This window comes from Diaphorina citri, unplaced genomic scaffold, assembly GCF_000475195.1.
Source record: "Diaphorina citri unplaced genomic scaffold, Diaci psyllid genome assembly version 1.1 scaffold443, whole genome shotgun sequence".
In the NCBI taxonomy this organism is placed as follows: Eukaryota; Metazoa; Arthropoda; class Insecta; order Hemiptera; family Psyllidae; genus Diaphorina; species Diaphorina citri.
The window spans coordinates 61,915-86,762 of NW_007377878.1; the positions used below are offsets into that span (position 1 = coordinate 61,915).

At 38.1% G+C, this 24,848-nt stretch overlaps 1 protein-coding gene across 1 annotated transcript in view; it reads left to right on the forward strand.

Annotated features, from left to right (window-relative positions):
• LOC103508877 (serine/threonine-protein kinase tricorner) overlaps nucleotides 1-24,848 on the forward strand; it is a 61,139-nt gene that overhangs the window by 22,642 nt on the left and 13,649 nt on the right. The gene's annotated exons all lie outside the window — the stretch shown is intronic.

Genomic DNA, 24,848 nt, shown 5'->3' on the forward strand with positions numbered 1-24,848 from the left:
CGTGACGTAATGCAACGGACGTAGAACAACAAAAATAGTTTTGCATTATATGACAATTAAGTTCCTTATGTATTTAGTTTTAACACAGTGGTTCCTAACGTTTTTAAGGCGACACCGACAAGTGTTAGGGAAGTTACCCCACAACTTGCAGTTTGATGATAAATGACTAGCTGTGTCCATCATGGTCGACCGGCCGTAGAGGCAGTGTTTACGGTTAGTGCCCTTTTGTCTTCAACCGTCTTCTTCTGGTCCTTCCTTCCGTGCGGACCAATCTTCAAAAGTCAACCGGGGGTACTTCTTCAAGTGCCAACTTCTTCAAGCCTTCTCAAATGGTTAGCGCTGTCGCTGTGGACTTCGGCCTTCGATAGACCGTGAGCGTGGTGTAGACTGTAGACGCTGGTCTACAGAACAGAGAGGTTTCAGGTTTGTAAAACCACAGTCATGTGTTGGCAGTGGAATCCCAATACCGGATTATCAGAACCTACCTAAAACGATGGATGCACTTTGTGAATTGAGTTAGTTTTTCGTGAATAACTTGTGTTCAACACTCTTATCACTTATTATCACAATTTTGAAATTTGACCTCCCAGTCCTACATAATTTTTTTCAGGGAAAGATTAGGGTTCCCAGTTGATTATGGACGTCACCGTGTTCCACAAAGGGCTGTGAACCCTTCCACAAGCCAAAGTGAATTCAGGTAAATCAAGGTCAACGGGAGTGAATTCGTTACCTCCCGTCAATTATTCTGAATCAACCCGGAGTTCCATCGGTTTCCACTTTGGTCACCCCTGTCCTCCAGTGTTCATTACCCTCATTTTGCGCCCCACTCAATAATGAGTTGTTCATTGTTTCTAAACATTAAGACTGGTGCATTAAGGTAGGTAACCTTTCTACCTTGAAATATACGAGAACAAAAGATGGATCATGTCTGGGAGATGACGGAGGTAGGCTGGTTTATTGATTTATATTCCAGCATATTTCATTAGACTTGAGTCGATTACCTTTTTATTGTTTTCGAGTTCGTTTTATCGCCCGTGTAAGCAGCTGTCGTGTGAGGCTGTGTGTTGTCTGTGGTATAGCATGCTCTGAGACTAAGGCCCGTATTAATAAACCAAACTATAGCGAATACTACAGGGAGGGTAGATCCTAAACAGGGTTTTTCATATTAATAAACCACGCTATTGAGAATGCAACGCTCTGCGCATGCGTCGATATTATTCCCCACTATAGTATCCCTCTGTGACCATTTTTGTTGGAATTAATAAACACTTGTAGGGTCAGCTGTTGTCATAAAATTTTGTTTTGTTAACTTTTTTTACAGCGTACAATTTCGATCCGTGTAAGCAGCTGTCGTGTGAGGCTGTGTGTTGTCTGTGGTATAGCATGCTCTGAGACCAATCCGTTGTTGTTTTATCTTTAAAGTGACGCTGTGCAGTCTGTTTGATAGCATGACCATTCCATCTGGGAGTCGTTTAAGCTTTAGAGCCTGTGTTAATCTGCTAATGCATGCATCAATTGCATCATATTCATTAATTGTCTATTCAGGGGAATGTGTTCCATTGGTAAATTCGGCTGTCGTACCCCATTGGGTCTCAAGCGTAATACACAGACTTAGACATGTCTCCTAACCACCCAACCTGGTCTTGAGATAGATTTCAAAAAACATTTAAGACCTCTATGGGGATGAGCACAACTTCCAACTCTACAGTTGTGTCCCACTCAAATGGCCAAATAGCCTTATCTAACTAGAATTACAAGTTACTTACATTTGCGTACTGTGTGTACATTGAATACCGCTCTACACTATCTCTATGTGTTGACCCTTCTAATCTGCATAATATACGATCTGACGTCATGGTGTCACCCATACTAGAGCAGGTGTTCTCGATAGTTCTTAACAATGGTCCGCGATCACCCAAGCCTACAGTTATACCTATACAGTGTGACTTGAAAGTCCTAGAAGATACCGCTACACCCTATACTCCCTATAGCTTACAGGCCTTCACTATTCATTTCCAAAATCTAGAAAAATGGAAGAATTGTATTCAAGATTTTGTATGCCGAGCCACCAAACCCAAAAGTCATCATCCCCAGGGACCAAAGTACAAAGCATCGTTTCTCAATATGTGCAAAGCGACACCCAGAAAGTTCATCTAATGGCCACCGCTCACGGTCAGACCGTCCGACAGACCCATCAGATCTGACAGTGTGACGGAATAGATCTCGAGACCTAGATCTCGAGCTTGGCAAGCACCATTTGAGTCGTTGATGTACTCCAACAGTATTGTCTTTTATCTCCCTTTTCCTTGTCTACCTACTATCAGTAATATCAGTGGGTACATATATGTAAAATTTACATTGGGCAACATGCAAATTGCAAACCACATGACTTGTATTCTACGGAATGTAAATTGAAACGTACAAGTCAATATGTTGTTGTTGTTGTTGTTGTTTGAGTGAGTTGACATTGGAAATGCAACGTGGAAATACTATGCGCAACATGTTTGCAAGTAAAATACTATGTATTTAACATGTTTGTATGTACAAAATAATATGTGCAACATGTTTGTATGTACAACATACTATGTATATACGTACAACATGTTTGTCCACCTCTGTACCGAATCTAAATCGACCGTCTGTCTTGTACTTTGGATGTAGGTATTGATTTATTGTGCTTTGAAGTCCGTCAAAATCCTTCGAAATGTTCTTTTTTACAACTCAGATAACTCATTCACTCACTCGGTATACACTCTGTATTCCGTACAAATGTGGATGATACATTTAAGACTCTCTCTCTCTCTCTCTCTTTCTCTCTTCCTTTCTCTCTCTCTCCTTTTTCTTCCTCTCTCTTTCTCTCTCTCCCTCGCTCTCTCTCTCTCTCCTCTCTTTCTCTCTCTGTCTCTCTTTTTTTCTTTCTCACTATTCTTTCTCTCTGTTCTATTATGTTGAGTGTTCTGTTGCCATATGAGACAACGAATCGGGAGGGAAGGATCAGAGAGAGAGAGAGATAGAGAAAGAGAGAAAGAGAGGGGGAGAGAGCGAGAGATCTAGCGAGAGAGAAAGAGAAGGAGAGACATTTAAACAAATTAGTGAAAGTAATAAGAAAGAGATGAAATGAGTTGAGGGTATAAATTGGAGAGAGACAGAAAGGGAGGGAAGGGAGAGAGAGAGATATGTTTCAAATTGTATGTTCCAAAAGTGGGAAACTAATTAGTAAGTTACACACAAAGTGTTCCATCTCTCTCTCTCTATGAAGAGCTCTGTCTTTGTCAAAAATTCAAGATACACTGTTTACTGAAGACATGTAGGATGTAGGGTACTTGGAAACGGACTGTTTCAATAACGAAATGACGCAAAGTTGAATTCAAAACCCAAATATTTGGTGATTAATATTTAATATTCATTAAATTAATTAATAGTTTAAAAAGGGGGGGGGGTCTCTGAACCCAAACCCACAACCCACAACTCCGTAGTGATCTCAAGTGAAACCATGTAAACGGCTTGGTTATGATTTTCATTGAGAATCTCGGTGGTTATCCAAATCATCATTCATTCATTCATTCAGATAGGTAGGTTCCCTAGATATCAGGGTGTCTCACAAATAGACTAATAGAGAGACATCATCACGACATGCTGTAAAATCAGCCCATGAAAGGCTCTTATATTCAGCGGACTGGACCAGTTGTAAACAATATCTATTCTGTAAGTTACGAATACACACAACTAGACTTAACTCCAGGATAAAAAGAAAAGCATCTATTATCATACATTCATACTTTATATCGAATATAAGTGAAGGCATTTATCATTTAAGTTGAACTAAATAGAACCTTAAAACGTATAACAATGTTTTCACAGGTGACGATGGACCTATCTAAAATCATACTAGTCTGAATCTCCTTCTTGACCGGATATAAAGGTTTTGCCACCTTTGGTTCCACGTACAATGGCACCAAAGTTAAGGTTTTTGCCACTTTCTCATCAATTGCACCAAAATATCAAGGTGACCTAAACTCTATTCTAAATCCTTCTCACTCACTATTGTCTCCCGGTCACACTACACGTATGACTTTCCCTTTGTAGTAAACTGTACAATCCTATTGTAAACTGTACAATTTATTGTGACCCATTACAACATTCAATGTAGGAAATGAGGTCAGCTTTTTGTCCTCTGAATGAATAACTTGTACAATTTCAGCATTTTCAGGGGAGTGGTTTTTGAAAATTATTCCATTCAGACATTATGTTTCACCCGTGAAAGGTACATAATTATGTGGATATTAAGGTGCGTTTACAGTACAGTCGACCGAAGGCGATCGTCGGTCGACATCGACTCCAACCCTTTAAAATAGTTATGTGATTTTGTGTATTTATTCTTATTTTGTCTAAAATCAGATGTATGTGACAATGATAATATTTATTATCTACTTCAATTACTGGACTTAAATTATCACTTTATTTATTTATCTCTTCTTTTCCGAACTTCAGGAACACAGGAGACAACAGAACGGCCCTTACAGGACCCCAAAACTTTCAAAATGGCACAAAATCTAATGACAGCCTCTGGAAGACAAAATGCCCTTTATGTGTTGAACATGTTTGTCAAATTTCATCCAAATGGGACAAACCGTTCGAGAGGTATGGTGAAATAAATAGACATTAGACAGAATAAAGCAAAAATCGTGGAATAAACCTAGAATTCACTTTGTTCAATGGACTGCTAAAGTGAATTGACGTAAAATTGGACACGAAATATAATAAAAGTTAATAAAATTGCCGTAAGCCAATGATTGTGTCCAAAATAACAAACCGTTCGAGAGGTATGGTGAAATATATAGACATTAGACAGAATAAAGTAAAAATCGTGGAATAAACCTAGAATTCACTTTATTCAATGGACTGCTAAAGTGAATTGACGTAAAATTGGACACGAAATGTAATAAAAGTTAATAAAATTGCCGTAAGCCAATGATTGTGTCCAAAATGACGTCACACTTGAGTGGACACGTGGTCTATTACATATTCGTGAAAAGTGTGAAACCCTGAAACCCGTTCCGATAACGACTAACTATCGTTACCAGTGTATAAAACTGGCCATTGTTTAAAATCTAGTTTTCCGTAACACGTCACTTTAACATTAAACAGAGAGCCGTGAAACATGTCATTTACCTGCGGACCAATAGGAAATGTCCTCACAATATATGTGGCGGCGATAACATTGAATATCACGTGACGTAATGCAACGGACGTAGAACAACAAAAATAGTTTTGCATTATATGACAATAAAGTTCCTTATGTATTTAGTTTTAACACAGTGGTTCCCAACGTTTTTAAGGCGACACCGACAAATGTTAGGAAGTTACCCCACAACTTGCAGTTTGATGATAAATGACTAGCTGTGTCCATCATGGTCGACCGGCCGTAGAGGCAGTGTTTACGGTTGTCTACCGAAGGCGATCGTCGGTCGACATCGACTCCAACCCTTTAAAATAGTTATGTGATTTTGTATATTTATTATTATTTTGTCTAGAATCAGATGTATGTGACAATGATAATATTTATTATCTACTTCAATTACTGGACTTAAATTATCACTTTATTTATTTATCTCTTCTTTTGTTTACGGTTCTGTTGACATCAATCGATGGCCGGTCGACTATGTGTGGACGCAGCTTTAAATAATGGACGATAGATGCACTTTGTGAATTGAGTTAGTTTTTCGTGAATAACTTGTGTTCAACACTCTTATCACAATTTTGAAATTTGACCTCCCAGTCCTACATAATTTCTTTCAGGGAAAGATAGGGTTCCCAGTTGATTATGGACGTCACCGTGTTCCACAAAGGGCTGTGAACCCTTCCACAAGCCAAAGTGAATTCAGGTAAATCAAGTGTCAGGGAAGTTACCCCACAACACATAAATGACTAGCTGTGTCCATCATGGTCGACCGGCCGTAGAGGCAGTGTTTACGGTTCTGTTGACATTAATCGATGGCCGGTCGACTATGTGTGGACGCAGCTTTAAATAATGGACGATGGATGCACTTTGTGAATTGAGTTAGTTTTTCGTGAATAACTTGTGTTCAACACTCTTATCACTTATTATCACAATTTTGAAGTTTGACCTCCCGGTCCTACATAATTTCTTTCAGGGAAAGATAGGGTTCCCAGTTGATTATGGACGTCACCGAGTTCCACAAAGGGCTGTGAACCCTTCCACAAGCCAAAGTGAATTCAGGTAAATCAAGGTCAACGGGAGTGAATTCGTTACCTCCCGTCGATTATTCTGAATCAACCTGGAGTTCCATCGGTTTCCACTTTGGTCACCCCTGTCCTCCAGTGTTCATTACCCTCATTCTGCGCCCCACTCAATAATGAGTTGTTCATTGTTTCTAAACATTAAGACTGGTGCATTAAGGTAGGTAACCTTTCTACCTTGAAATATACGAGAACAAAAGATGGATCATGTCTGGGAGATGACGGAGGTAGGCTGGTTTATTGATTTATATTCCAGCATATTTCATTAGACTTGAGTCGATTACCTTTTTATTGTTTTCGAGTTCGTTTTATCGTCCGTGTAAGCAGCTGTCGTGTGAGGCTGTGTGTTGTCTGTGGTATAGCATGCTCTGAGACTAATTCGTTGTTGTTTTATCTTTAAGTGACGCTGTGCAGTCTGTTTGATAGCATGACCATTTCATCTGGGAGTCGTTTACCCTTGGGATGGGCTGTTACATGAAGCTTTAGAGCCTGTGTTAATCTGCTAATGCATGCATCGATTGCATCATATTCATTAATTGTCTATTCAGGGGAATGTGTTCCATTGGCAAAATTCGGCTGTCGTACCCCATTGGGTCTCGAGCGTAATACACAGACTTAGACATGTCTCCTAACCACCCAACCTGGTCTTTAGATAGATTTCAAAAAACATGTAAGACCTCTATGGGGATGAGCACAACCTCCAACTCTACAGTTGTGTCCCACTCAAATGGCCAAATAGCCTTATCTAACTAGAGTTACAAGTTACTTACATTTGCGCACTGTGTGTACATTGTATACCGCTCTACACTATCTCTATGTGTTGACCCTTCTAATCTGCATAATATACGATCTGACGTCATGGTGTCACCCAGGCTGTAGCAGGTGTTCTCGATAGTTCTTAACACAATGGTCCGCGATAACCCAAGCCTACAGTTACCTATACAGTGTGACTTGAAAGTCCTAAAAGATACCGCTACACCCTATACTCCCTATAGCTTACAGTCCTTCACTATTCATGTCCAAAATCTAGAAAAATGGAAGACTTGTATTCAAGATTTTGTATGCCGAACCACTAAACCCAAAAGTCATCATACCCAGGGACCAAAGTACAAAGCATCGTTTCTCAATATGTCCAAAGCGACACCCAGACAGTTCATCTAATGCCCACCGCTCACGCTCGGACCGTCCGACACCCAGATCTGACAGTGTGGCGGAAAAAGCTCGAGACCTAGATCTCGAGCTTGGCAAGCACCATTTGAGTCGTTGATGTACTCCAACAGTATTGTCTTTTATCTCCCTGTTCCTTGTATACTAAAGTTCCTATATGAGTTCTTATCTGCCTCATAGCTGGGGCAGCTGGGCAATTACGTTTACCTATGGGTATCATAGTCACACCTTTTCTCATATCATAGTCTTGTGTGCTTTTTCAAGACGCCATCGCCTGTCACCACCCACATCTGTCCAACTAACCAAGTAAATTGATGTGAATGATGTGATAATGAGAACAAGCAGGGCCCGTCCCTCCGGGAATTTTTTAGCCCGTAGTTTATTCGATCATGGTTAAAGAATACCTTTGTACCTACCTAATTTTTGATCCAATGAACTAAGGACATCCACCCAGTTGGGTTGAAAAGATCACTATATGAAGCTCCTGCCATTTAAGCCTTAAAAAAAGGTCTAAATTTAGCATTTAGTTTGTTTGTTGGAATATAATTAGTGAATATCCGTTCATTATTGGCGGTGGTAATTCTAGGTTATACCAAACAGTTATCAAGTTAGTTTTGAACTATAACAAGCAGTTAGTAAGTTATTTTGAGTTATAACAAAAGCAGTTATCATTATCAAGTTAATTTTGAATTAAGTAGGTACCTATAACAAGCAGTTAGTAAGTTAATTTTGAATTATAACAAGCAGTTAGTTCTATGTTATAACAAGCAGTTAGTTCTAGGTTATAACAAGCAGTTAAGTTACAGGCCAGGGTTAATGAGATAAATTCACCGCTTGTTAAAAAAATATAATGTGTAAAATACCATGTAGGTCACATCATATAAATAACATGATAATAACAAAGCCCGTAATGTGACCGGGGGAATGATGTAACGTTACATGTGTACATTAAAAATATTATAATGTAAGTACATACAATTTATGGTCTATCCATCATGTATAATATTTTATGGAATATTTTGCAATGTATAAGGCCAGCCACTCACTATCAGGTAGAGTTGACAGGTACGGCTGAAAAGGTCCGCCTGTCAGGTTTACCTGATAGTCAGTGCCTGAAGTCGCCTGTGCCCATTTTATTATCCACCCCACTCAACTTAACTTATGTGACCAATGACCGCAGGACCTAACCTGTCCACTTTCATTGACCAAAAATCCAAGTGGATATGAATGCTTCATTTCAAGTTTATCGAGCACCTAAAACGTTTATAGACGCCAGCATATCATATCATATACCGAAAATTCGGGACAAAAGCGAATGGGGTATTTATTTAAAGCTTTTAAAGTACCATTCTTTTTACATCCTTTACACTTAGGCCAGCCACTCGCTATCAGGTAGATCGTTCCTTACAATACTGTATAGTTATACGGGTATTTTTCATATTCCTATCTTCTTACGTACAAAATATTCCTGCAATCCGTGGCACGTGCTTTCAATTGAACACATAAGAAAGACGCGGAAAGCGAATAAAAAAGATATTCATCAATTATTCATAAGAGATAGGCTATTAAAGAGGCAATTAAAAATATCTGGCGATATCATTATCTACGTTTCTACGTATTAAGTAAAATGCGAATAATACGTAATTATCAGAATTAGACAATTAAAATGAACACAATTAATTATCTCTTGACAGGTACGGCTGAAAAGGTCCGCCTGTCAGGTTTACCTGATAGTCAGTGCCTGAAGTCGCCTGTGCCCATTTTATTATCCACCCCTCTATGTTTAATGTCTTAGTGAATGAATTGTTATAGTAAATAAAAAACATCTACCTACCTTAGGTGAGCTGTGTAGGTACCGCGCAATCGTTAAGGTACGGTTTCCTTAGGTCTTAATCAGACAAGTTAAAGGCAAAACAAGAGGTATAGCCTTTTAAACTGACAAGTTAAAGGCAAAATGAATTTTACTGTCGAATGAAATTGAAACTTCCACCTCACCTCATTCGTTCATACTGTCTCTGGCCTATGTATTCTATGTAATGGGTATGTTAGATCGGTATTACTTACAAGTGGATTTAAAACAAAACAACTTCTCACATTCCATATTATCTAGCCTGACCTTCAACTTGATGCGAAACAGCGTGCAGGTTTTGCTTCTTCTTGTTTTACGAAGATGACAATGCTAATCCTATGTGTGTGACAATGCCCGAATTAGTATGAAAATGAGGTCAGGTGGAATTGATGCAACTTCTCGTCTTCTTACAAGGTCTTACGAATCTGTTTATTCATCTGAAATTTCCTCCCAAAAGCAGGATATGTCCAAGTTCTATCGAATGTACAACTCATTCGTTCATACTGTCTCTGGCCTATGTATTCTATGTAATGGGTATGTTAGATCGGTATTACTTACAAGTGGATTTAAAACAAAACAACTTCTCACATTCCATATTATCATACATAGTAGAGATAATTGATGCCCTGCTGCTGCTACTGGTTTCCTACTATCTCTACGTATGGTATGAATCAAGAATCAGTGACCTTCGCATTAGAATGCTCGCACAGATCTCGTTTCCATGATGATAATGTTTTGCAGATTGCTGCACTTTTTGTGCGAATCAGTCATTCATAAAGTAACTACAATACAGTGGTTATTTACAAAGTACCTACACTATACAGTGGTAATTCACAAAGTAACTCATAAAGTACCTACAATACAGTGGTAATTCACAATCACAAAATACTAGCCTATAGTAGTAGAACTAGTGGGTAAGGTACCTATATGTACCTACAATACAGTGGTAATTCACAATCACAAAGTACTAGCCTATGGTAGTAGAACTAGTAGGTAAGGTACCTATATGTACCTACAATACAGTGATTTCTTCTAGAATACATTAGAATACATTACTATATGTACCTACAATACAGTGGTAATTCACAATCACAAAGTACTAGCCTATAGTAGTAGAACTAGTAGGTAAGGTACCTATATGTACCTACAATACAGTGATTTCTTCTAGAATACATTAGAATACATTATTTTCTTTCTAGAATACATTACAAGGCGGTGATTCAGAGAATACGTTATTCTTTATACTCCCATTTTTGAAAGAAGTCAGTTTGGGTTCGAGTACTTTTGCGCAGGACCTTCTACGTGACAAGTAAGCGCGTTACCCTGGCCTAACCGTAGTAACCATGCCGATTTTATGTTCTGCTAGAACCAATGTATAATTTCCCAGACTGACTTCTTTCATAAATTGGATTATAAAATTTATTAATCACTTTTTTGTGAACCCATGCTTTGGTGCGTCAAGACATAAATCTTGACGTTCGTCTCTACACTCATTAATTCATTAATAGGTATTCCCCCCTATGATTCAATCATCTGATTGAATCAGTTCAATCAGAGAAATCACTAAATGATATAGATATAGAAATGATATAAATTTTATAGATTCTATAGAAACAGCCTCCTGATAACTTACTAACTCATCAAATAATCGCTCATCAGTCATCCTCTCATCAGACTGACTAACCTAGGACGCAGGGGTTTCCCTCCTTGTCAGAAATTCTTGTTCTTCTGGGCTAACCTATTCTGAGCTTTCAACACAGCAACGAGTGTCCATGATAAAGAAAGTCCTTGTAAATATGCGGCACATTTTACCAAGTTCAGCATTAGATCGTGGGAGTAAAGGGACTTTTCAGTCTCAATCTGGCAGGATAAGCAAGGTATATTCTATATTCTACGAGTATTCCCTCCTTGTAAATAGGCGGCACATTCTACCAAGCAATAGACCGTGGGAATATGCTGACTCCTGATTTATATTCAGAGTAGGACTTTTCAGTCTCATTCTGGCAGGATAAACAAGGTATATTCTATTCCACGAGTATTCCCTCCTTGTAAATAGGCGGCACATTCTACCAAGCAATAGACCGTGGGAATATGCTGACTCCTGATTTATATTCAGAGTAATCAGCATTAAATACTTTTGATTCAGCACAGTAAGCACAACGCTCTCTCTCTCTCTCTCTCCCTCCCTCCCTTTCTCTCTCCTTTTTCTTTCTCTCTCTCTCCCTCTCTCCCTCCTCTCTCTCTTTCTCTCTCTCTCCCTCGCTCTCTCTCTTTCCTCTCCCTTCTCTCTCTCCTTCTCTCCTTTTTTTTTTCTTTCTCACTATTCTTTCTCTCGGTTCTATTATGTTGAGTGTTCTGTTGCCATATGAGACAACGAATCGGGAGGGAAGGATCAGAGAGAGATAGAGAAAGAGAGGGGGGGAGGGAGAGAGAGCGAGAGAGAAAGAGAAGTAACTTTTGATTGACGGTTGTATGACGGAAAAAAATTTTGTACCACGGAAAAATATCCGGCTTAAATGTGATCCAAGGAGCTCTCCTTGGTAACTTATTCCCTGGAATTTCTTAGTATTTAAGGAGTTCGCCTTAAAAACGAAAGGCAAGAAGGTCCTAGAGTCGAAAATCAAGTTTTGAGACTTCTGAGTAATCCAATTTTCATTTGAAAGTGGGAGGATTTTACATATAAATAAAACTCTTGGATATTGACTATCTTGATTAATAATCCAGGAAAGTATGAAGATATTCTTATGGGAAATGATTCTTAACAACATACCGCATCAGAAAATCCGTTTTACCCGAAAAGGAAAAAAGGGTCTAAACAGAGTTACGCCCTCGTTACATAAGGCTTCAATTTTCCTACAAGGATAAATTTACTTCTGAGTAATCCAATTTTCATTTGAAAGTGGGAGGATTTTATATATAAATAAAACTCTTGGATCTTGACTATCTTGATTAATAATCCAGGAAAGTATGAAGATATTCTTATGGGAAATTATTCTTAACAACATACCGCATCAGAAAATCCGTTTTACGCGAAAAGGAAAAAAGGGTCTAAACAGGGTTACGCCCTCGTTACATAAGGCTTCAATTTTCCTACAAGGATAAATTTAAGTACAAGTACAGAAACAACAAAAGGAAAATGATGATCTTGTTGTAGTTAATCCTACAGAAAGAAAAATGAGGAGGGGGAAGAAAGAAAACGGAGGGAAAAGGATAAAACATAGAGGGAGGGACAAAGAGAGGAAAAAGGATAAAACATACATCTCCTGTATGCTAACCATAGAACTGTGGAGAACTAGAAGAAGAGAAAGAAGAGGAGAAAAGGAGGAAGATAAAATAAGAGGGGGAAAGAGAAAGAGCGAATTAGAAAGAAGGAGAAAAGAGGAGGTTAAAAGGAGAGGGAGAAAAAGGAGAACGATTGAGGTAGAAAAGGACTAAAAGGTAGAGAAGGAGAGAGTGATAAATGAGAGAAAGAGGTAGAGAAAGGAAGGGAGAGAGAAAGAGAAAAAGAAAGGAAGAGTGTTTTCCTCCCTTTTTCTGGTTTTCAGTGCGTGGGTAAGTACATTTCCCTCCCTCCTCTCTCTCCCTTCTCCTCTTTGTTTCCTCATCCTCTCTCTTTCTCTCCATTTACCCTTTCTCTTATTACTTGTGTCTCTCTCTCTCCCTCCCACTCTCCCCCTCTGTTTCCCCCTCCCCAAAAATCCAAGTGGATATGAATGCTTCATTTCAAGTTTATCGAGCACCTAAAACGTTTATAGACGCCAGCATATCATATCATATACCGAAAATTCGGGACAAAAGCGAATGGGGTATTTATTTAAAGCTTTTAAAGTACCATTCTTTTTACATCCTTTACACTTAGGCCAGCCACTCGCTATCAGGTAGATCGTTCCTTACAATACTGTATAGTTATACGCGGGTATTTTTCATATTCCCATTTTCTTACGTACAAAATATTCCTGCAATCCGTGGCACGTGCTTTCAATTGAACACATAAGAAAGACGCGAAAAGCGAATAAAAAAGATATTCATCATCAATTAATTATGCATAAGAGATAGGCTATTAAAGAGGCAATTAAAAATATCTGGCGATATTATTATCTACGTTTCTACGTATTAAGTAAAATGCGAATAATACGTAATTATCAGAATTAGACAATTAAAATGAACACAATTAATTATCTCAAACCGCTTAGAGCTGTTCGCTGGGCTGTTTTCTGTTTTTATCCTAAGTTCCTGGGCAACAGACGTTCGAATCCAAGCAACGACATACAATAATTGGGTCAGAAGAAGGCCATTTGTATTAAGATTACCTAAGTTCAAACAAATTAATTTCTTTATGGGCCAAGCCTCAGCTGATTGATGATCATGCAAAAGCACTCCCTGTCCTTGATATAAGTGCAACATACGAGTAGGTTACTTACTCACACTTGACAAGAGCTAATGTAAAGTAATCCTCCTGCTACCACACACACACATACATAGTGGTTACTTACATATGCTAATATTGATAATGGAACTGATATGAGGAGAGCCATTAATATGATAATGTAATCGATATGAACACAATACATTATGATAATTGTACATAGTAGAGATAATTGATGCAATGATGCCCTGCTGCTGCTGCTGCTGCTACTGGTTTCCTACTATCTCTACGTATGGTTTCAATCAAGAACCAGTGACCTTCGCATTAGAATGCTCGCACAGATCTCGTTTCCATGATGATAATGTTTTGCAGATTGCTGCACTTCTTGTGCGAATCGATATACAGACACTATAGAACACCTAAGTCTAATCGTTACCTATCTCTTGAACGTGTGTTAGTCCGATTTTTATCCTGAATGGATAATGTTTGTTCTCGGAAGGACTGGCTTTCTCCTATCCTGTCTTCCTTCTCTCCTCGATTTCGGGACGATAGGACCCTAGCAGTTACAGTTCCCTCTGTCAAATCTCTTTTTTTTTAAGTCATAAATAGGAGTCAGTTCCTGAATGCTCTGCCCTATTATCATAAGTTGATAACTCCAAGGCACTCAACGTGACTCCTAGTGGTTTCAGTTGATCATGACCACTAGAGAATCCACTGAACCGAGCATAATACAACTGGAAAGTGTGCCAAACCGTGCTAAACCTATAAAATAAATCCAATTCTCCACTCGACATGACCTGAACATGGCTACTTTCTTTATCCTTCATGCTCTGGCTAGTGCAAATAGAGGTTCTTGTCTTCCGCCCTTAACACAATAGAACCTATAGAACTTAGGAAACAGCTCAAATGCCAGGGACCTGAGCTGTTTCCTCCTCAGTCGACACAATCTGCAGCTATTCAGCTCTATGTTAATTGTGTGTTGTGAATGAATTGTTATTGTAAACAAAAAACATCTACCTACCTTAGGTGAGCTGTGTAGGTACCGCAATCGTTAAGGTACGGTTTCCTTAGGTCTTAATCAGACAAGTTAAAGGCAAAACAAGAGGTAATAGCCTTTCAAACTGACAAGTTAAAGGCAAAATTTTGCTGTCGAATGAAATTGAAACTCACACCTCACTTCATTCGTTCATACTGTCTCTGGCCCATGTATTCTATGTAATGGTTATGTTAGATCGGTATTACTTACAAGTGGATTTAAAACAAAACAACTTCTCACATTCCATATTATCTAGCCTGACCTTCAACTTGATGCGAAACGAAACAGCGTGCAGGTTTTGCTTCTTCTTGTTTTACGAAGATGACAATGCTAATCCTATGTGTGTGACAATGCCCGAATTAGTATGAATATGAGGTCGGGCGGCATTGATGCAACTTATTCTTGTCTTCTTACAAATCTGTTGATTCATCTGAAACTTCCTTCCAAAAGCGGGCTATTTCCAAGTTTGATCCAATATGCAAAGTGGGAAAATAGGTAGAACGGTGGAAAAACAAAAAAATATGACTCTCTAAGGAGGAGACATTGTAAATAGTAAGAATAACGATGGGAAAACGTATCAAATTCTGTCTCTAGCAGTAGCACTCAGCAACTCAGCATTCAACTCATCGCAGTCAACTTTCGGCTGTGGGCTTACTGTAGGTAACACATCGATAGATTGAAAGTTTAGGATTAGGACAGGCAATCTTTTTTCGTGAGGTAAAATACAAATAGGAATGTTATGGGGCGTAAACTAGTTGACACATTCTCTGCCTTCGTCAGCAACATACTGTACTAATCCGCTTACAAATTTTACACGACTGATCTTTTTTTCTTCTTGAAACAAGAGCTTTGTTGTTTTTAAAGTTTAAGTTTTCACCCGTGAGCTATCTTATCTAGTCTTATTGTGGAAATTACGCTTACAAATTTTACACGACTGATCTCTTTTTCTTCTTGAAACAAGAGCTTTGTTGTTTTTAAAGTTTAAGTTTTCACCCGTGAGCTATCTTATCTAGTCTTATTGTGGAAATTAACATAAGCGTGATTGCCACTATGACATTTATGGCCGAAGAATCAGGGTAACTTGAGTTAAAGAGGTGCCCTTTTGTCTTCAACCCTCTTCTTCTGGTCCTTCCTTCCGTGCGGACCAATCTTCAAAAGTCAACCGGAGGTACTTCTTCAAGTGCCAACTTCTTCAAGCCTTCTCAAATGGTTAGCGCTGTGGACTTCGGCCTTCGATAGACCATAAGCGTGGTGTAGACTGTAGACGCTGGTCTACAGAACAGAGAGGTTTCAGGTTTGTAAAACCACAGTCATGTGTTGGCAGTGGAATCCCAATACCGGATTATCAGAACATACCTACTATCAGTAATATCAGTGGGTACATATGTAAAATTTACATTGGGCAACATGCAAATTGCAAACCACATGACTTGTATTCTACGGAATGTAAATTAAAACGTACAAGTCAATATGTTGTTGTTGTTGTTGTTTGAGTGAGTTGACATTGGAAATGCAACGTGGAAATACTATGTGCAACATGTTTGTAAGTACAATACTATGTATTTAACATGTTTGTATGTACAACATACTATGTATTTAACATGTTTGTATGTACAACATGTTTCTAAGTACAATACTATGTATTTAACATGTTTGTATGTACAACATACTACCTATGCATACTTATACGTACAACATGTTTGTCCACCTCTGTACCGAATCTAAATCCACCGTCTGTCTTGTACTTTGGATGTAGGTATTGATTTATTGTGCTTTGAAGTCCGTCAAAATCCTTCGAAATGTTCTTTTTTACAACTTATACCTACTATCAGTAATATCAGTGGGTACATATATGTAAAATTTACATTGGGCAACATACAAATTGCAAACCACATGACTTGTATTCTACGGAATGTAAATTAAAACGTACAAGTCAATATATTGTTGTTGTTGTTGTTTGAGTGAGTTGACATTGGAAATGCAACGTGGAAATACTAAGTGCAACATGTTTGTAAGTACAATACTATGTATTTAACATGTTTGTATGTACGAAATGATATGTGCAACATGTTTTTATGTACAACATACTATGTATTTAACATGTTTGTATGTACAACATACTATGTATATACGTACAACATGTTTGTCTACCTACGTACCGATTCTAAATCGACCGTCTGTCTTGTACCTTGGATGTAGGTATTGATTTATTGTAATTATTGTGCTTTGAATTCGTCAAAATCCTTCAAAATGTTCTTTTTTACAACTCAGATAACTCATTCACTCACTCGGTATACACTCTGTATTCCGTACAAATGTGGATGATACATTTAAGATCTTTGTTAAATTATACTTAGGATGAATATTTTTGAATTAATAAGTCAAGATGCACGAAATTTTGGCCTTTTTTCTCTCAGTTTACGTACGTAATATCTCAAATGTCTCCAGTGTAGGGATGGTAACCCTATGAAGGGAGGAACTGGAAACTACATACACAGTGAACATGAACGTGGTTGAATAAATAGGAACTTATAAACAACAACAAATTAATTATTTTGGCACTTTTACTCTTCTCCTTACTTAGGATGAATATTTTTGAATTAACAAGTCAAGATGGACGAAATTTTGGCCTTTTTTCTCTCAGTGTACGTACGTAATATCTCAAATGTCTCCAGTGTAGGGATGGTAACCCTATAAAGGGAGGAACTGGAAACTACATGCACAGTGAACATGAACGTGGTTGAATAAATAGGAACTTATAAACAACAACAAATTAATTATTTTGGCACTTGTACTCTTCTCCCGATCTCAGAAGTATAAAAGAAATGAAGCTGTGATTTATTTCATTATACGAGTACTTTTTATTTCGTTGAGAGCGAAAAATTTGTCACATTTTTTTTTTTTTTTTTTTGGAGTTGAAATATTTCATTTTTATTTCGTTGAGAGCGAAAAAATTTGTCACATTTTTTTTTTTTATTATTTTTGGAGTTGAAAAATAATTCACAAGGTGAACGCAGATTTATTTGCAAAAGGGCTTCAGGCTTCATCACACCCCGACAGGGTTTTGATTTTTGATGGCTCCGAAAAAGTTACGTTTTGACTTTCGGCTCCAATCATATTTATGGTCTATATTTTGATCCAATGAACTAAGGACATCCACCCAGTTGGGTTGAAAAGATCACTATATGAAGCTCCTGCTATTTAAGCCTTAAAAAAGGGTCTAAATTTAGTATTTAGCGTTTAGTTTGTCTGTTGGAATATAATTAGTGAATATCCGTTCATTATTGGCGGTGGTAATTCTAGGTTATACCAAACAGTTATCAAGTTAGTTTTGAACTATAACAAGCAGTTAGTAAGTTATTTTGAGTTATAACAAAAGCAGTTATCATTATCAAGTTAATTTTGAATTAAGTAGGTACCTATAACAAGCAGTTAGTAAGTTAATTTTGAATTATAACAAGCAGTTAGTTCTATGTTATAACAAGCAGTTAGTTCTAGGTTATAACAAGCAGTTAAGTTACAGGCCAGGGTTAATGAGATAAATTCACCGCTTGTTAAAAAAATATAATGTGTAAAATACCATGTAGGTCACATCATATAAATAACATGATAATAACAAAGCCCGTAATGTGACCGGGGGAATGATGTAACGTTACATGTGTACATTAAAAATATTATAATGTAAGTACATACAATTTATGGTCTATCCATCATGTATAATATTTTATGGAATATTTTGCAATGTATAAGGCCAGCCACTCACTATCAGGTAGAGTTGACAGGTACGGCTGAAAAGGTCCGCCTGTCAGGTTTACCTGATAGTCAGTGCCTGAAGTCGCCTGTGCCCATTTTATTATCCACCCCACTCAAATTAACTTATGTGACCAATGACCGCAGGACCTAACCTGTCCACTTTCATTGACCAAATACCTAAGTGGATATGAATGCTTCATTTCAAGTTTATCGAGCACCTAAAACATTTATAGACGCCAGCATATCATATCATATACCGAAAATTCGGGACAAAAGCGTATGGGGTATTTATTTAAAGCTTTTAAAGTACCATTCTTTTTACATCCTTTACACTTAGGCCTTAACTTATGTGACCAATGACCGCAGGACCTAACCTGTCCACTTTCATTGAACAAAAACCTAAGTGGATATGAATGCTTCATTTCAAGTTTATCGAGCACCCGGAGCACCTAAAACGTTTATAGACGCCAGCATATCATATCCATATACCAAAAATTCGGAACAAAAGCGAATGGGGTATTTATTTAAAGATTTTAAAGTACCATTCTTTTTACATCCTTTACACTTAGGCCAGCCACTCGCGATCAGGTAGATCGTTCCCTACAATACTGTATAGTTATACGGGTATTTTTCATATCTTACGGGTATTTTTCATATCTTCTTACGTACAAAATATTCCTATTTGCACAGGATTCGGCACTTCAAGTCCAGATGAGATCCCGCCACAAGCTTATACGAATCTACCAATGTACCCAAAACGTTCCTCGGGAACTTGCACTAAAACATGAAGAAGTTCGGTTCAGGCACTAGTCACAAGTTGACCTAATAAACTATCAAGATACCAAGTAGAAACCTAATATACCAAGCCATTCACTACCGGAATACCGGATGTACCAAGTCTAACGCTAGAATTAACTTTCCACACTGAGTATTAGGTGAGTAGTAATTAAATTTTTAACTACCTACTGAGGCCGCGTGTAATAACGGGAGTACATATTTGAAATTATGTCTTATGTCTTTACCACACAATGTACTGAGACGAAATTGTCTTCAGAGGAGAATAATGGAAGGCAAAGAGGTGGAGAACAGAACCGTATTTTGGGGCGAGGGGGCCCAGGTCCCCCTCGGGGTTGGACTCCGAATATTTGGAGCATCCCCCCCTAATAAAATCCAGGAGACGGATAGATTATGATTAATTAGGATTAGTGATGCACTCCTCTTTCGATTTCAAACATAAATATTTCAACGGGTACTATCTGTCTTCTATCTCGTGCTGACCCAGCACCTGAATGGGAATTTCATCACTACTTTCTGATGTTCTCGTGTTGATCCCTTGATTTTTTTTATTTTATTATTATTATTATTATTATTATTTTTTTAATTTGATCGACGGTTGTATGACGGAAAAAAATTTTGTACCACGAAAAAATATCCGGCTTAAATGTAATCCAAGGAGCACTCCTTGCTTACTTATTCCCTGGAATTTCTTAGTATTTAAGGAGTTCGCCTTAAAAACGAAAGGCAAGAAGGTCCTAGAGTCGAAAATCGAGTTTTGAGACTTCTGAGTAATCCAATTTTCATTTGAAAGTGGGACGATTTTACATATAAATAAAACTCTTGGATCTTGACTATCCCATTTGCCTTGGAGTCAGCCGTCTTGAGGCTTGAGGGACATGTTGTCTTGGACTTATGATAGCCTCTTGACGGTGGAAATGGGTTGAGTGTCGCTGTTTGGGGGATTATTAATTTTCATTAAAGATTTTACACCAAACAGGAGCTTTATTTAACACATTATTATCATTAGTCTTAAACCCGATTTTACATATAAATAAAACTCTTGGATCTTGACTATCTTGATTAATAATCCAGGTATGAAGATATTCTTATGGGAAATGATTCTTAACAACATACCGCATCAGAAAGTCCGTTTTACCCGAAAAGGAAAAAAGGGTCTAAACAGAGTTACGCCCTCGTTACATAAGGCTTCAATTTTCCTACAAGGATAAATTTACACACTTGATAAGAGCTAATGTAAAGTAATCCTCCTGCTACCACACACACATACATAGTAGAGATAATTGATGCCCTGCTGCTGCTACTGGTTTCCTACTATCTCTACGTATGGTTTCAATCAAGAACCAGTGACCTTCGCGTTAGAATGCTCGCACAGATCTCGTTTCCATGATGATAATGTTTTGCAGATTGCTGCACTTCTTGTGCGAATCAGTCATTCATAAAGTACTCGTACCTACAATACAGTGATAATTCACAAAGTACTAGCCTATAGAAGTAGAACTAGTAGGTAAGGTACCTATATGTACCTACAATACAGTGATTTCTTCTAGAATACATTATTTTCTTTCTAGAATACATTATTTTCTTTCTAGAATACATTATTTTCTTTCTAGAATACATTACAAGGCGGTGATTCAGAGAATACGTTATACTTTATACTCCCATTTTTTAAAGAAGTCAGTTTGGGTTCGAGTACTTTTGTGCAGGACCTTCTACGCGGCAAGTAAGCGCGTTACCCTGGCCTAACCGTAGTAACCATGCCGATTTTATGTTCTGCTAGAACCAATGTGTAATTTCCCTGAGTGAGTGATAAATGAGAGAAAGAGGTAGAGAAAAGAAGGGAGAGAGAGAAAGAGAAAAAGAAAGGAAGAGTGTTCTCCTCCCTTTTTCTGGTTTTCAGTGCGTGGGTAAGTACATTTCTCTCCCTCTTCTTTCTCTCCCTTCCCCTCTGTTTCCTCATCCTCTCTCTTTCTCTCCATTTACCCTTTGCCTTATTACTTGTGGCTCTCTCTCCCTCCCACTCTCCTCTCCTTCTCTTTGGCTTTATGGTTTTCTGGACAAACACTTGCGCCACCACTTTCGTGTTCCTGGTAAAAAGACCTTTAATTTGATATATAGGTCGACTAGGTTTGGATAAGTCCTTCTATGGGGAGTATGGGGACAGACAGACTGACAGACAGACACCGAAGCGAATACAATAGCCCGTCCACTATACCTTTTTTTTATTACTATCGTAATAATAAAGGAAGGACGGGCTAAAAAGGGAAGTTAAGCGGATAGAGAGGGAGATAAAAGGAAAGAGAAAAGGACTAAGAGGGAGTGAGTGATAGATGAGAGGAAGAAAAAGGAAGGGAGAGGAAAAGAGAGAGTGTTTTCCTCCCTTTTTCTGGTTTTCAGTGCGTGGGTAAGTACATTTCCCTCCCTCCTCTCTCTCTCCCTTCCCCTCTTTGTTTCCTCATCCTCTCTCTTTCTCTCCATTTACCCTTTGCCTTATTACTTGTGGCTCTCTCTCCCTCCCACTCTCCTCTCCTTCTCTGTAATTTCCCCGACTGACTTCTTTCATAAATTGGATTATAAAATTTATTAATCACTTTTTGTGAACCCATGCTTTGGTGCGTCATAAACATAAATGTTGACGTGCGTCTCTACACTCATTAATTCATTGATAGTTATTCCCCCCTATGATTATTCCGTGAATCAGTTCAATCAGAGAAATCACTAAATGATATAGATATAGAAATGATATAGATTTTATAGATTCTATAGAAATAGCCTCCTGATAACTCACCAACTCATCAAATAATCGCTCATCAGTCATCCTCTCATCAGACTGACTAGTGACTAACTTAGGACGCAGGGGTTTCCCTCCTTGTCAGAAATTCTTGTTCTTCTGGGCTAACCTCTTCTGAGCTTTCAACACAGCAACGAGTGTCCATGATAAAGAAAGTCCTTGTAAATATGCGGCACATTTTACCAAGTTCAGCATTAGATGATTAGTATGAAAATGAGGTCAGGTGGAATTGATGCAACTTCTTGTCTTCTTACAAGGTCTTACGAATCTGTTTATTCATCTGAAATTTCCTCCCAAAAGCAGGATATGTCCAAGTTCTATCGAATGTACAATGTGAGAAAATAGGACGGTGGAAAACAATAAGATCCACTTAGTGTGCACTCGGAATCCAACTCTCAAGTCAACTTTAGGCTTTGAGGCCGCTGAGGGGAACTGTAGCTGATGCAAATCAACAGATTAAATGGAACTTCAGCACAATTTTAAACTTGAGTAAACATAAATACAAATAGGAATGTTTTTAGGTGTGAACTAGTTGACACATTCTGCCTTCGTCAGCAACATACTGTACTAATCCGCTTACAAAGGGCTTTGAGGCCGCTGAAGGGAACTGTAGCTGATGCAAATCAACAGATAGATTAAATGGAACTTTAGCACAATTTTAAACTTGAGTAAAAATAAATACAAATAGGAATGTTTTTAGGTGTGAACTAGTTGACACATTCTGCCTTCGTCAGCAACATACTGTACTAATCCGCTTACAAATACGAGTATTCCCTCCTTGTAAATAGGCGGCACATTCTAACAAGCAATAGACCGTGGGAATATGCTGACTCCTGATTTATATTCAGAGTAATCAGCATTAAATACTTTTGATTCAGCACAGTAAGCACAACGCTCTCTCTCTCTCCCTCTCTCTCCCCCTCCCTCCCTTTCTCTCTCTCTCTCTTTCTCCCTCGCTCTCTCTCTCTCTCCCCCCTCCCTTTCCCTTTCTCTCTCTCTCCTTTTTCTTGCTCTCTCTCTCCTTTTTCTTCCTCTCTCTTTCTCTCTCTCTCCCTCGCTCTCTCTCTCTCCTTTTTCTTCCTCTCTCTTTCTCTCTCTCTCCCTCGCTCTCTCTCTCTCCTCTCTTTCTCTCTCTGTCTCTCTTTTTTTTTCTTTCCCACTATTCTTTCTCTCTGTTCTATTATGTTGAGTGTTCTGTTGCCATATGAGACAACGAATCGGGAGGGAAGGATCAGAGAGAGAGAGAGAGAGAGATAGATAGAGAAAGAGAGGGGGGAGGGAGAGAGAGCTAGCGAGAGAGAAAGAAGGAGAGACATTTAAACAAATTAGTGAAAGTAATAAGAAAGAGATGAAATGAGTTGAGGGTATGAATTGGAGAGAGACAGAAAGGGAGAGAGAGATATGTTTCGAAATGTATGTTCCAAAAGTGGGAAACTAATTAGTAAGTTACACACAAAGTGTTCCATCTCTCTCTATGAAGAGCTCTGTCTTTGTTAATTTACCTTTGGAGGAAGTACCTGTTGGAGGTACTTCCAACACACATGATTCATATTAATGAAAATTTCTTTTTCGAGAAAATTCGGAAAAATCAAATGTTTGACATTTTAGAAGGACTTGTAAAACTATCTTATTTCGTCAACGTATTATACTCGTTTTTATCTTCGAAAGGAAGGGAGAGAGAGATATGTTTCAAAATGTATGTTCCAAAAGTGGGAAACTAATTAGTAAGTTACACACAAAGTGTTCCATCTCTCTCTATGAAGAGCTCTGTCTTTGTTAAAAATTCAAGATACACTGTTTACTGAAGACATGTAGGGTACTTGGAAACGGACTGTTTCAATAACGAAATGACGCAAAGTTGAATTCAAAACTTCCAAATATTTGGTGATCAATATTTAATATTCATTAAATTAATTAATAGTTTAAAAAGGGGGGGGGGAGAGTCTCTGAAAATTTGCAGGCCGTTTTTTTTTTTTTTTTGTTAAAAATCAAGATACAGTGTTTACTGAAGACATGTAGGGTACTTGGAAACGGACTGTTTCAGTAACGAAATGACGCAAAGTTGAATTCAAAACTTCCAAATATTTGGTGATTAATATTCATTAAATTAATTAATAGTTTCAAATTGTAGACTCTGTAGCAAAGCCAAGGGTCTCTGAAAATTTACAGGCTTTTTTTTTTTTTTCTTTTTTTTCAACTGATGTTATTGATCTCAAACTTGTACCAAAGTCAAACTACCGAACTCAAACTGGGTCGGCCTTGCTGATGTACGGGTACAAAACTTGAAGTTCTAACTTCTAAATCCATTAGGTATGTACTTCATATAGTGACCTAGAGCCTAGAATTATTTGAGTTGAGTGCAGTCTAGGAGTGAAAGGTAAGGCAAGATAGTCTTGGTTTGAGAGCAGAGGAGTAGAAAGATAATAATATATTGTAGGTCAGTTTAATCGACCAGTGTCGTGGATTGAAGGCCGTGACCAATTCCCCTAAGTGTAGAGTAGGTCAGTTTAATCGACCAGTGTCGTGGATTGAAGGCCGTGACCAATTCCCTTAAGTGTAGTTTATAAAGGTATGTAACTAAATAATTTTCTCTCTCCAGAAAGTTTAGGGTTGGAAATTAGCTGTGGTATTTACTTCGTTCTTCTTTCTCCTGTTAAACATGGGATTTACATTATGGGGTGGCTTTTCATGAGTTTACCTTTGGAGGTTTTACTTCCATCACACATGATTCATATTAATGAAAATTCCTTTTTCCAGAAAACTCGGAAAGATCAAATGTTTGACATTTTAGAAGGACCTGGAAAAAACTCTTGTTTCATCAAAATATGTA